Here is a 15098-nt window from a genome sequence, read left to right as displayed (position 1 = left end):
AAGCAAAAAAAAAAAAACAAAAGAGCTGTAGCAAAGCCTGCATTGGACTTCTGTGGAAGACATCCATGGTCCGCCAGCTCAGCTGAACCTGGGTGATGTGCTCTGGATCGGAAGTAACTGTGCCTGCCTGAAGGAGCTCAGGGTCAGGTCTGTGGGTCTGCAGGGCTGGAGGGCACGCAGGCACCTTGCCCCTCCCTTACAGCTGTCCACCAGGAGGTGGGGCTGGAAACTTCCCCTGCTCTTTCCCCAGGCCCGGGGAACAGTACCAAATGTCTATTGTGTTTTGGTGGTTGCTGCTCAAAACTTGGGGAACCTACTCCTGGGGCTACCCGGAACAACCAGAAGGTTCCCAGCACCAACTCCCTGTTTCTACTTCCCCACACAAAAACCCAAAGGATCTGTTTTCCTCCCCAGGAACCTGCACTCCTACCCCAACCCCAGATAGCATTTGTATTCTGGTTGCGTCTTCCTTAGGAGGCTGGGACAGGGAGGAACCTCCCCACCTCGTCTTACTGGACTGACTCCAAGGCCAGCGGGAATGAGGACCAGCTCAGGGACAGTCAGTCAGTGCTTTCTGATGGCTGCAGGGCTGTCAGCTTAGATAGGAATGCAGGGCCAAAGGGCTGGAGCTGAACTGCAACGCAATGAGTAGTTCCTTCTGCTTAGTGGAATCTGCAAACCTTCCATGCTATGTGCTGGGGAACACAGGGAACATGTTCCCCTTTCCATCCATTCCCTTCCCTCCCCTCCCCTCTGCCTTCTTACCCCTTCCTTTCCTGCTTAACCACTTCCATTCTTCCCTCCCCAGCAGGTTGGTTGTGACCTGCACAAAGATAGGCACAGGAAGTCAAGTGCCCTCCCTCTTCCCCATCCTTCCTCTGAGCTTTTTCATTCCACCAACACTTGTTGGGAAGCTGCCCTGTGACAGTCCTGCTGGAGGTGAAGGTTGTCTTGCTGGAGGTGAGACTACAGCGCTTCCTTCTGGAGGAAACACAAATAATTTTCCTGGGAGTACTGAGAGGAGAGAGGGATCATGCTGATAGAATGTTCTTTACATTTCTGCCTCCTATAGTAGTATCCTATAGCAAAGACAGGCTTGCAACATTGGTCCCTGAAGCCCAGCAAGCTGATTCAGTGATACACAATGAAAGGGAGAAATGATGGTTCCTTCTCTTTCCTCCCAAAAGAATCTCTTGAAAAGGGACCCCTGGGAACCACAGCTGGAATTGGCTGTGTGCATGTCCACAGCACCTCTGGACCTCATTTTCCCAGCCAGAGCAGACTCTGTGGAAGTTCATTTTTTATGACTGGAGGGGAGAGACTATGTCTCACTCATTTTGTGCCCCAAGAGTTTGCAGGGGGCTCAGCACAAAGCAGGGGCCTGTGTTCAACAAATGAACATTGGAAGAGCCCCCTCAACGTCCCCTTCCACCTGCTGTTTGCCAGAGAAGCCACCCCACCCAGGACCATGGGACAAAGTATTTCAGGTAAACAACTGACATCTAAGTACCCAGGACAGAGTCAGGTAGGCTGACCTCCCAGCTAAGACCAGTCAGGGCCACCAGGAGAAACAGCTCGGAAGCCACTTCTTGGAAGAACCCTTAAGGTCACAAGACCATAGGCGAGCCTGACCACAGTGCTGATCCATCAGTGTGCAGGTGCACGGCAAGGGCAGTCAGGATGGGGACTGGATCCACACTTAACTTCCAAGAAGGGTCCAGGTCCACCCAGGATGGGCCTGGCCACCACTCTTCCATGAACTAAGGCTCACTGCTCAGGCCGTGGCAGGATCCAGAGCAGGGCTTCACACATCCCAGACCCTCAGCAACCACCACAGCTGATGGAAAAGCACACACAGCTGCCCCTCCACCCCGCAGATGTCCACACAGCATTGTATGAATCTGGAAGTTGCTCACATAACACGGTTAAGGACATGACCTTGATCTGTTTGCCAGAACTGCCATTCACCAACTGGGCAGTCTCATGCAAAGCGTGCATCATGCTTACGGCTGAGTTAATCATTTATGAAATGGACAGAACAATGGCCACCACTTGTGAGGACTAGTGAAAAGGATCTTGAGACATGTTTCATGTATTGCCTGGCATACACAGAAATAAGTGTGGGGCGACAGCCTGCTGTGTGTACCTTCGTGGGAGATTTCATTCGCCAGAATACGAGACACTTATGCAATGGCTTACTATGCTGCCATCAGCAGAAGTGAATTACATGACTGTAGATTAGCATGGGATAAGAGCAGCACATATTGTATAGCTGAAGAAAGTTAAATAGTTGACCAGACTAGTCTGATTTCCTAAAAGGAAAAAAAAATTGGCTTGCACAAATAAGCACTAAACCACAAGTCATTTTGTGGAAGTTACAACAAGTAGCTGGGAGAATGATGTTTGCAAGGGGTCTTTCCTGCCTACTTCATAAATTCCCACACCTGATTTCATCACAACAATCATGGGTCATAATCCTAATCAGAGAAAAAAGAAAGATTTTTGCATTTGGCAGAATAAAATAGAAACGTATGAGTAATTTTTGTCAACTGGTAGTTCTGAAGTTTTTTTAGATTCTAACACAGTTGAGCTTTTTATTGAGATCACCTTGGATTGCTAACAGATTTGGAGAGAAAATGTATTTGTTCACATTTGCTTCTAAAGCAAAGGCCATGTTCATTTTTGCACGGGTTATCCATTTCCCCAGTTACATCTATCCCTGAATATTTACATCCGCAATTTGAATCAAGTCGTTTTCCATGTTATTTTCTAATTGCTTGCTGCTTCTATATTTTATGATGTTGGATGCTTATTCCCTAATTGACAACACCAAAGATGCCTCCTATCAGTTCCAAAAACTATTCCACAGCAATCTTGAATTTTCATGCACATGCCTTTGAATATTAATGAACTTGCTTCATTTATAAAAGCAGTTGTACCCCTAACTTCATCATACTTGATATTCCAGAACATTATTAAGTGATGAAAGCAGCAAAGGTTTTCCGTATCTTTTCCCAGACATCGATTGATGAAATTCCTTCAGCATTTCCTAGTGAGTAGGATGTGAGCTGCGATGCCGAGGTAACATTAGTCTTTATTAGGAGACCTTTTCTAAATTGTGACTTGGAAGCATCTTCACCAAGAGCAGACTATCGTTCAGTAAGTGCTTTTCCCGTATGGATTTGAAGCTGGGAGCCAGGAGCTTCTGGGTCTCGTACATGGCGTAGGAGATTTAAGAGAGAGAGAGGTGCAGACGGACACACAGGAGACGTCCTATCTGCTGGTTCATAGAAAGTGTCTGGGAGCCAGGTACTCACGCGAATGGCTTTATAGAAACTGAGCCACCTACATTTCATCATTAAATCCCAAAACAATGGCAACGTGCACTTCGTTGGCTAGAGAACTGGGCTCAGCATGCCAACATGGACTATTTAGTATTTCTGCATTTCTATTCCCTAATATGCGGAGTAAAAAGGTCAGTATTTCAGAATACAAAACATTCTGAAGTCAATGCCTATGAAAGGGTCTTCAAAAAGCTCATGCCGAAAATGCGCGCAGATCTGCAAGGTTTTTGGACCCAAATAAACTGATCTGCTAAGCCCAGTTTACACATAAATTCTTGAGATATTCTTGCATGTCTTTTCTCAGAAGTAATGGAACCATCTTCTAATCTCCTAGCGTGCTTTCCAACATACATATTTCTGCATTAGTTCCTCTCTTTTTTCATATGTTTCTCATATTTGTTTTGCTCATTTTTCTGTCTTCTAAAGTTTAGTATCTGCTTCCCTTGAATTTAGTCTAAAAACAACAGTACACCAAGTGTCAGTCACATATGCTAACATTAAGGGTCCAGGTACGGGTCCGACACAATGGCGCAGTGGCTAAATCCTCACCATTAACGCCCAAGGATCCCATATGGGCACTGATTCATGTCCTGCTGCTTCACTTCCCATGCAGCTCCCTGCTTGTAGCCTAGTAAAGCAGCGGAAGACGGTGCATGGACCTGTGCCCACATTGGAGACCAGGAAGAAGCTCCTGGCTTCAGGTCAGCTTAGCTCTAGCCATTGTAACCACTTGGGGAGTGAACCAGGGACAGAAGATCTTTCTCTGTCTCTCCTTCTCTCTGCAAATTCGCCTTTCCAACAAAAACAAACAAGAGCCCAGGTCTTTGCTGCTGCAATCCTTACTGCACTGACCCTGACTTTTTCATGACTCAGTTCTGTCATCCATCAAATGAGATGACTGTAGACACGGTCTCACAGCAATTTTGTGATCATAAATTGCAAGTATGAACGTCAAGCTCTTAGCACAATTTGTCGCAGGGCATTATGGCCATCATTGTCATTGTGGTTTGAAGGCAACATTCTTCTCTAAACGTCCCTTTGGTCACAGCCCATGGATTCTGAAATATGAGGTCCTGACAGTTGTTATTTTAGTAACGGGCTGTAATTGCAGTTTTGCTTTCAGCTTAAACTCGGTTCTTCGCGACACTGCTATTGCTGTTGATCCTTTCATTTTGGTGACGGTTACAAGACTGTGTCTTGCTGCTCTCGTAACTTTTTATTAGAAAAATTCCAGTTTAATTGCCTTATGGCCACAGGATGTGTCTCGGACACTTTTTGCTTGCTGGAATTTATGGAAGTTTACTTTGTACACCAATGCATGACGTGACTGAATATTTGAGTGCCCTGGGCATTTGTAAAAGAGAGTGACTGTTAGGAAAGAGTTCACTGCAATGTGCGTGAATTCAAACACGTTATCAGAATGCATCTAGGAGCTATACATTCCACTTTATGAGGCACAAAGGTGACATTCTTAAACTATGTCTATTTAAAGTCATCTAAGACACAGCTTGCGCATTGGAATCCAACCCATACTGTAGCAGGGGTTCAGAATGGTCTCGTTTTATATATACCGAAGTGCTTACTGAGTATGTATGGCTTTCTGATGTTTATATCTCACTGTGTTTTTTGTATATTATATTTTATTCACTTTTCATCTGACATCAACATGGTGAGCACTGCCCGCCTTGTATGCACAGAGGGTTATCCCTGGCTTTTCACGCATGATGTAGTTCTGAGCGTGTCTTTTGGGAGTGGGCTATCACTGGATCGGGAGGGAGAATTTACCGGTTTTTTGTTGTGTTTTCTTCCTAGTTGAAGCTAAATGGTGAAGTCTCCTTTCGAATGTGTCACCTGGCGTGTGTCTGTGGACATGTCACTTGCTCTCCCTGCCTGACCCTTGCTCTTTCCTTTGCTGCTCTCCACACTAGCAAGTGGCACTTTTTCTTTTCCATCTTAATGACCCTGATTCTATAGTTTCTATTTTGTAATCCTGGTAGTTACTTACCAAGCATCTTCAAGTGATGTTTGTGTCTATAGAGGAAACTTTCAGAATTCATGACAAATGGAATTAAAATATAAGATTTTGGGGGTGCAAGAAAAAACACCTTCCTGGAGATCCATGAATAAATGACTTTTTCTGATACTCTTATCCAATGAACTTTTTGAAGACCGCTCAATCTTCCCTCTCCACCCACTCCAAGAAAGACTGCACTCACTGCTTTCTGCCCATGCAAGAAATGGTAGGAACTCTCTAGATGAAATTATTCTTTGGGTAGGGAGCACATTAGATATCCTTCCTTTCAAGCTTATTTTCTTTCTTTCTTTCTTTTTTTAAGATTTTATTAATTGTCATTGGAAAGGCAGATAGGCTGAGAGGAGGGGAGACAGAAAGAAAGATCTTCCATCCAATGGTTTACTCCCCAAGCAGCTGCAACAGCTGGAACTGAGCCAATCCATAGCCAGGAGCCAGGAACTTCTTCTAGGTCTCCCATGCAGGTGCAGAGTCCCAAAGCTTTGGGCCATCCTCTATTGCTTTCCCAGGCTACAAGCAGGGAGCTGGATGGGAAGTGGAGCAGCCGGGATTAGAACTGATGCCCATATGGGATCCTGGCTCATTCAAGGTGAGAACTTTAACCACTATGCTATCACGCCGGGCCCCAAGCTCATTTTCACCCATTTGCTTTATTTCAAACCCTAGTGACTGGGGGTCGAAGTGACAGCTCAATTGGCTAATCCTCCACCTACAAGCACCAACATTCCATATGCACATGAGACCATATTCTGGCTGCTTCATTTCCCGTCCAGATCCTTGCTTGTGACCTGGAGAAAAAGTAGAGGATGTACCCATGTGGGAGACCTGGAAGAAGCTCCTGGCTCCTTGCTTTGGATAGAATCAGCTCTGGCCATTGCAACCTTTTGAGGAGTGAACTAGCAGATGGAAGATCTTTTTCTATGTCTCTCCAAATCTGATCCGCCTTTCCAATAAAAATAAATGAATTTTTTAAGATCTATTTATTTGTCATCAGAAAGGTAGACTTACAAAGGGAAGGAACTGAGCTGATCTGAAGCCTGGAGCCAGGAGCCACGTGGGTGCAGGTCCCAAGGCTTTGAGCTGTCCTCTACTGCTTTCCCAGGCCACAAGCAGGGAGATGGATGGGAAGTGGAGCAACTGGAACACAAACTAATGCCCATATAGGATCCCTGTGTGTGCAATGTGAGGATTTAGTTATTGAGCCATCACATCATGTCCAAAATAAATAAATCTCTAGAAATAAATAAATAAAACCTTAGCGACCATGATGAAGACTTTTTAACTTTGATTTAGCCCTGCTTCATGAGCAGAATGTCACTTCTCTCAACCTTATCACCTCCTCAAGTCTCTGCCCTCCCCCTGCTGTGAATTCCACCTGCACCTGACTACTGCGCTGCACTTTGGAAGCCCTCCTGAGTGTCCCATTTATCACTACCTCCATGCGTGGACACAGACAGTCCCACAGCCTCATGCCTCCTCTGTAACTCTCCAGGCCCACTTGCCATCACTCTCTAGATCCCATCTTTACGTAATACTTCTTGACAGCACTGTGCAAACTTTGAGTGCTGCTGCATCGTTTTCTGTTGGCAGAACATTTGTCTACGCCATGCCCATGTCATCAAGGATCACTCTACCAGACTCAAAGCTAGCTGAGACCTGACCCTCCTCACCCAGCTCCACAAATGACCCTTATGAATTGCTCGACAAAATACCTGTTGAACAACTGGCACCGTTCAGTGTTTAAAGGCGTTTTCCACCCAGACAGAAGGTATCAAAGTTCAAAACAACATCCTTTCAATTCCTATGGTAGGCCTCACCTTGATAGGGAAACAGATGGCTTACTTAGGAATCGCATCTCTCAAACCTGGGTACTCACTTGTCCTAAGCAAGAGTGCTTCAAAAAGCACATGAAAATAGAAGTAAAGCAAAAGTTACTTTTGCCAAAAAAAAATTTTTTAATCATGTGCTGCTTTTTCATAGTATCCATTCCCGATGAGCTGCTTGAGATCTCACGTGAGAACAACAGTTTAGTCTACCAGTTCAACAGGTGCATAACTCACCTGCAGCACCTACTGCTGGTGCACCAAGGCCACTGAGGGTTGGCTGGGGTTAGCCACAGCAGGAGAAGGAAGAAAGAGAGAGCAGGCACAGGAGGCTGCGCCATTTGTTCACCTCTTGTAACCTTTACCATGGCTCGTGGCCTCACTACCCACTTGTGAAGAGACAAGAACATCAAGAGAAATTGGCTCATGGCTGACTCGGTGGAGTGCACCTGCCTCCGACGAGGGGAAGGAGACCATAGCGTTTGAAGAGAACATCGGGGGTGTTTCAACTGGAAACACTCTTCTGACATATCCATGCCAAACCTTCCCCGTGCCCCACAGACCTGCTTTTGAAGCTTTTAAAATCCTAATAATGAGAATTTTCATTTTACACACCACACAAATTCACAGAAGGCATACATGCACATGAATGTTAGCAAATAAATCCATGCCCTTCAAAAAGTTCATGGAAAAATGGAATGAAGAGTTTATCCGGTTGCTTTTTTTTTTTTTGATGCAAAAAATTTTAGAGCTATGCTTTAAAAAGCAACTGTTTCATAATGTGCATTTTCCACAAATTTCTTTGGGACCTCTCGCGCATGGATTTCAAACTATTTTTCACCAAAATAAGCCATCTTTGATTTCCAGTCTCCACAAACATTTTGTAGTACCCTTGTATAAATATATTTATACAACACATTTATGCAATTTTTAAAAATGAAGGAAAATGCATGCTATATACGTGTGTGCTGTATATAAAATATGTGTTTATGCTATATATTATGCTACATATAAAGTATTATGTATGTGCATAAATGTAACTAAAACAAAAATTTCATGAAACAATATGCTTATTTTGCTAGAATAGGAAAAAGCTGATATAAAATAGGACTCTTCTAAAAATCTGGTGCGTTCTGGCATTCTCCATATGTCTTGATTTGAAAATTTTGATCTCAGTCCACTAAGTTGGTTTTCAGCCCACTGGCAGGTCGTATTTGAAAAACTACCCTTTTAAGGACTTCCCCAACTTCTGGCAGTTATTTCATATGAGTTATTTTCTTTGATTCCTCATCCAGTCTCCTTGTTCAGAGCCACTGAACCTGACGGTGTATCCCAGGATTTTGCCGCCAGGCACATCCTTACTCGAGTGGCCTATGCTTTCCCCAGGTTTGGGGGAAGTCATGGGCCCAAGAACCTGCTGGACTCCTTCAGGTGCACAGACAAGATGGAGGGCAGGGTTCAAACGAAATTCAGCTTTACTAAGCCAGCAAGAGCTGCCTGGAGCTAGCATCCCAGCAGAGCTGCGGTGGGCTGCAGAGCATGTCAGGGGTAGCCACCATGTCCTAGCATCTAGCCCTGTCACCACGGGAAGATTTCTGGCCCCACGCCGCATGCCAGGGTTAAGCCCAGAAGCCAAACCTATGGACCATCTCCCCTCTGAGTGGTCCCCAGCTTCGGAGTGACCACACAGAGGCCACCCCGGCCTTTGGAGCTGTTCATCCAACCTCTCCAAGCATGGCAAACCAGTGAGCACCGTGGTCCCCACGAGCTCTGCCCTTCCGCGCAGGCGATGGGCTCCTCCACAAGCTGTGCGCTCGTTCATCCATCTGCTCCGTGCGCTTGCATGCAGCGATCACGCCATGGTTCTGGCATGCACCGGGCAGCCGCGCCTGGCCCACGAGGTTGACGTGGAATTGCCCTGGATTCAGAAGGAGGAGCAGCTTGATTTCAGGCTGCTTCTCTCACTCAAACTCCCACTCAAACATGGAACCCTGTAGTGATTTTACAGCCATACGTACATTTTTTTTCTGCTATAGAAGAGTGTGTTGCCTTTCACAGCAAATAGTGTTGTCAGAAAAAAGAAAAAAGCGTAAGCACTATGAGTTCTACCATAGGGTGCTTTAGACACAGCACTTTATTATAGGAAGGTAGTTGAGAAAGTTCATGGAAAAAAAAAAAACCCTTGGAGGAGAAAAAAGGTAAATTTATTTTGATGCCATCCTCTTTTGAAATCCATGCAGTCTTTAGAAGACATTTTCCGTGAACTTTTCAAAGACTCTCTTTATGTAACAGGCGTTCAAATCTTCCGAACACAAAGAAATAAATGTCTAAGGAGATAGACCTGCTCATTACCCTGGATTTGAGACAGAGAGATCTTCCGTTCACTGGTTCACCCTCCAGATGGCCACAAAGGCCAGAAGGGAGCAGATCTGAAGGCAGGAGCCACCCCCATGGCACCCCTGGATTGAGTTCTCAGAACCTCAGTTTCAACCCAGCCCAGCTCCCCAGCCACTTGAGAATGTTTGGGGAGTAAACTAGAAGATAAGACAGTTTCTTCTCCTTCCTGTTGCTTCTCTCAAGGAGATATATTATTTAAAGTGTTGAATAAATTAAAGTTTGAAAGGCCAGCATCCTCTATGAGCACCAATTCCAGTCCTGGATACTCCACTGCTGATCCAGCTCTCTATTAATGGGCCTGACAAACCAGCAGAGGATGACCCAAGTCCAGCAGAGGATGACCCAAGTACTTGAGCCTCTGCACCTACGTGGGAGACCTGGATGGAGGTCCAGGCTTCCGGCTTCGGCCTGGCCCAGCCTCAGCCATCGCGGGTATTTGGGAAGTGAACCAATGGCTGGAAGATCTCCTTTCAGCTGTCTTTGTGCTTCTCAAATAAGTAAATCTTTGAAACACATCAATAAAGAGAAGTTTGAGTCAAACACCACAGACTGAAGTGACGTTGTGGGTAGCCTTGCCTAGGACCCAAGTCCCTGAGAGCTGGATTGAGGTCTGGGAGAATGGGGGGGTCTCAGCTCAGAGCCCATCTCTTGGGGACATGAAGGCTGGGAGTGAGCACAGAGAGGAGGGGAAGAGAGCAGCAAGACAGGATAATGAACAGTCAGGCAGAAACTGCCTGCCCTGGCTCTGGGAGCAAGCCCTCTTTCCTGCCAGGGAGTGGGCTTCAGCTCCAGGTGCACCTCTCTGCTGCTCAACCCCTGGCCCGTGCTGAGACCCCAGGAGGCGGGCAGGCCTGGCAAGGGGCAGGACTCTCACTCCTGGAAGTCTTCTGCAGGAGCAACTCTGCCTCAACTGTTTCTATATGAGTTTCCATGGAAGATTAGAACAACAACAACAAAAAAATGTTTATAGTTATTTGGAAGTCAGAAACCCCAGGACCACGTGCCACCTCAATTGCAGGTGCAAGTGCAAGGCAAATGGCACCTCCTGCCAGCCCCCACCTCCAGAGGGTGAGCCCTGTCCTAGCACCACAGCCCCCCAACCCCTACCTGCCACTTCTGCTCCTGTGCCAACCAACCCACCCCAGCTCCCCAATACAAAAGCAAGTCCTGGCGGCCCTGAGACCCTGCTGCCTCAGGTAACAGCCACCTGAGCCAGGAAGACATCCACTCACCCGCTGCCCACCTACCTCCCCATACACAGCCCCCCGGGGCTGCCTCTTGCCTCTCTTCTCTCGCCAGTGGCCCAGCAGGGAGCGCAGCACCATCGTTTCCACAGCCTGAGGCCCAAGAAGAAACGCCTGTGCTCGCCCGCTCTGTGCTCAGAGGCCAGCCTCGGACTGTGCACCACTCGCTGCCTTTCACCACCTGCTCTGGACAGGTGATGCAGAGCAAATGCATCTAAGCTGGTATGGGCTTGTTCAGGGACTCCCTGCTGAGGCCATCTGACTCCCTCCACCATCATCACGTGAGAAGGCTCTGTCCAGAAAGGGGGGAGCTACCAGTACTGGCACACTGGGCCTCAGGATGCAGCCACCATCTGCTAGTTTGCAGAACGCACCAGGAAGGCAGCCCCAGCCCTGAGCGACAGAACTCCAGGCTGCACAGCCTTGCTCGGTCATGCTGCAAGCCACTGGAAGAGCAGGAAGGGAGCAAGTGACGTTGGTGGCTGCCAGCCACTGGCCAGCTCAAGCACAGTCAAGCAATGCCCCCAAGGTGACACAGCCAGCCAGCCAGATCCACCAGACTCCATGACCCTGGTCTCCTGGGGCAACATGCCTTGCACCACCAGCCTGGCTTTTGTGAGCCTGAGGAGCCCAGCAGTTCTCAAGCCTCGATCTCTAGCCCACGACAGCAGCAGCAGAATATACTGAAAATTTTTGCACAATCTCTGGCTCAAGCCCTCCCTGGTGACTATGTTCATGTGCAAGGCCAAGAACCCGGGCATGAGCTGACTCTTTCCAAATGCTCTGACAAGGGCAGCATCAAGAGAGGGAACACTTACACCCATCCAGCTGGGAGTACCATCTTGGGCCCAGAAAGCCTTTTCATCCAGGTCCCTTGGGTGCCTGTAGCCCAGCTCCCTCCAGGGACCCACTACACATCCCCACAGGGGGCAACCTTCTTGCTGCCCTTTCTTCTCAGGGCCTTCCTGGGGGTGGCAGCAGTGGGTGGAGCCTAATGAGGGTGTAGGTACAACCCGTAGGATGCCCTGTATTGCCAGGACAGGCCACAAGAGCCAGTCTCTGTGCGAACCCAGGCCAAGGTCACAAGCAAGGCCTGGGGCAGAAAGGAGGACAAAGCCGCTTGTGTCCATAGGTCCTGGGGACAGTGCCCCATGACAGGGTGGGCGTTTGGCCTGTAGGCCCGGAATTCCATACATGCATGGCATGTATGGATGATCATGCCTGCCCACACCTTATGCCTTTCACCATTCCCTGGCTGCTGTGCAGACATCCCGCCCCATAGCCAGCCCCAGCCTGGGAGGCCAGCCCCACCCTGCCTGGACCCTGAGGTCTGGACAGGCTGTACACCCTCCTGCCTCTGCCAGCCCTGAGCCCTCTCACTGCCTGCACCTGAATCCAACGCATGTCTCTCCCCCTCACCTGGCCCCGTGATGCCTGTGTCCTTTCTCACTTTGCTCCAAAGTGCAGCTGAGACTACCCTGACCTTCCAGGGAACCGTGTGATTTGTACCTGAAGATAGAAGCCAGGTGCACCTGTGCCTTTCTGGACTTCCTGTTAAAAAAGAAATGGGTCTCATGCAGGATCAGCAGAACATGAGCACCCCACTTCCCTGCTGATGCAGCCGAGGATGGCCCAAGTACTTATGTCCCCACCACTCACATGGCACATCCAGATGGAGTTCCTGGCTCCTGGTTTCAACCTGAACCGAACTTGGGTGTTGTGGCTATTTAGGGAGTGAGCCAGCAAATAAATATTAAAAAGAAGAAAACAACTGGAGGGCCGGGCTAACTGAGGATTGCAGGGAGCAAGAAAGGGAGAAGAGAGAAAGGAGCTGGCAAGGAAAATGAATGTTACTTGAAAAAGCAACGCACAGCCTGAAGGAGAGACGTGGAGGCAGAGCCTGGGGCATTGCAGGGTGCTGTACCTGCAGCAGACACATTGTGCAGAGCACTGCTCAGAGCCCATAGACAAGAACACAGGGAAGGAAGTATTGCATAAGTCACGCACCTGAGCCAGTAACCAGGCCTCTCAGCGGCTCATGCACAGGGTGGAAGACCACCCCGCTGACGCCAAAGGACGCTGAAGATGAAACGTGGTATATAGCTGGATGGCGGGAAGGGGAGGGCTGGCTCTCTGGAATCAGGGTGCTTTCTGGGCCACTTTTCTGCAATGCCGTGAAGCTGCCATGAACAAAGCAGATCTGCTGAACATTTAGGAAGAATCTTCAACAGCACTTGCAGAGGCCCTTGAAAGTTATACAGAGGAAAACATCCTGAGCCAAACTGTCATCTCAAACCCACCTGGTCTCTTGGAAATGTGTCATGGAAGCCCTCCTAGGAACCAGGAGTGCAAGCAAAAAGGTGAGTAAAATGGAAATGTAGCAGGTAGTAGCAGGTGGATTTGAAAACTCTCTTGTTAGATGGAGAAAACCAGAAGTGATGGGAACAGAGGCAGGGACCAAGCAGAATTAGAATTTGCAAAGCTGATCCAAGGCATCTAATCCATGGATGTTTTTCTTCCTCCTTTCCTTTCTTCCTTCTCTTTTTCCTTCCTTCCTTCTTTCCTCTCTTTCTTCTTTCTTTCTTTTCAAAAATAGCTTTTTAGGACCTGGAATGATGGCTCCATGGCTAAACCCTCACCTTACGTGTGCTGGGATCCCATATGGACGCTGGTTCCTGCCCCAGTTGCTCCATTTCCCATCCAGCTTCCTGCTTGTGGCCCAGGAAAGCAACAGAGGCTGTCTCAAAGCCTTGGAACCCTGCACCTGCGTGGGAGACCCCGAAGAAGCTCCTGGCTCCCGGTTTCAGAGTGACTCAACTCCACATATTGCAGACATTTGAGGAGTAAACAAGCAGATGGAAGACCTTTCTCTTTGTCCCTCCTTCTCTCCATAAATCTGATCTACCTTTTCAATAAAAATAAATCTTTTTTAAAAATCACTTTCTATTTGAAAGGCAGAGTTACAGAGAAGGAGAGGTAGAAGCAGAGAAACAAAGATCTTCTAACTGCTGGTCCACTTTCCAAATAGCCACAATGGCCAAGAATGGACCAGGATATAACCAGGAACCAGGAACTCCCTCCATCTAGGTCTTTCTTATGATTGACAGGGGTCCAGGGACTTCAGCCATCATCTGCTGCCTTCCCAGGTGCACCAGCAGGAAGAGGTGGAAAGCAGAGCATCTGGGTCTCAAACTGGCACTTGGATGTTTGCTAGCAGCAGTTCCTCTGCTATGTCCCACACTGACCACTCCTAGCTCACTCTTGAACAAGCACACCCAGAAAGCACGGGTGCTTTCGCAGCATCCATACGAACTCCACCATGAGGACTTCTGAGTCATGTTCACAGCAGTGTCCCCAGCAGTTCCTGGCCCAGAAGTGTTCCACAATCATGAAGTGAGTGAATCAACACATAACTGAATGGATAAATAAATGACTAATGCCCTGCAGTGGCTGGCTACATTTGTTTGTGTTTAAGAGTTTGCAAAGAGCTCTTGTACACATTGCCTTTGTCTAATTTATGTGATTAGGCTCAAGTTTAAATGGTGCCTTAAAAACGCATCTGCACTTTCCATCCCAGCTCTCCTCAAGGCCATCAATGAGCAAGCACACAACCAGAATGTTCTCTTCAAGGGAAGGGGGTTAGGTTCCAAGAGCATCAGTGACCTTCCAAAAGAGACTGCAAGGCCACGTGGTTCATTCACAGCTCTAGGGCCAAAGGAATGAAGGTGGAGGCACATGGCCTTAGATGACCAGCAGCAACAAGGGCCATGTGTGTAGGCCCTGCTATGGATCAGACACGATGCCCCACAGCTAACCTGCAGGATTCTCCCCCTCTTTGTCCAGTGACCTTGGACAACTTCCCAATAGTCTTGCATCCTTTATCAGAGTGCCCATGTTCAAGGCTCTCCTTTGCGTCTTCCTCCAGCTTCCTGCTAATGCACGCCCTGAGAGGCAACCATTATGCCTACAGTACTAAGACTCCAGCAACAACCTGGGAAACCAGCATGGAGTTCCTGGCCCCCACCTGCACCCCAGCTTGGGGCTGTTGCAATCATAAGAGGAGCAAGTCAGCAAACAAGAGGTCACTTTCTCTGTCTGCCTGCCTTTCAAAATAAATCATTTGCTTACAAAGTTCACAGGAAACAGACAAAAAAGGTAGGTTAATTTTAGTGCCAAAAATTTCGAAACTCAGGGGCTGGACTTGGGGCAAGGCAGGTTTAGTCACTGCCTGAGATGCAGGCATGCCATATGAGTACTG

Source organism: Ochotona curzoniae, unplaced genomic scaffold, assembly GCF_017591425.1.
Source record: "Ochotona curzoniae isolate NIBS_2020 unplaced genomic scaffold, NIBS_Ocur_1.0 scaffold_4701, whole genome shotgun sequence".
Classification (NCBI taxonomy): Eukaryota; Metazoa; Chordata; class Mammalia; order Lagomorpha; family Ochotonidae; genus Ochotona; species Ochotona curzoniae.
Note: the sequence above shows the minus strand (reverse complement) of the source record.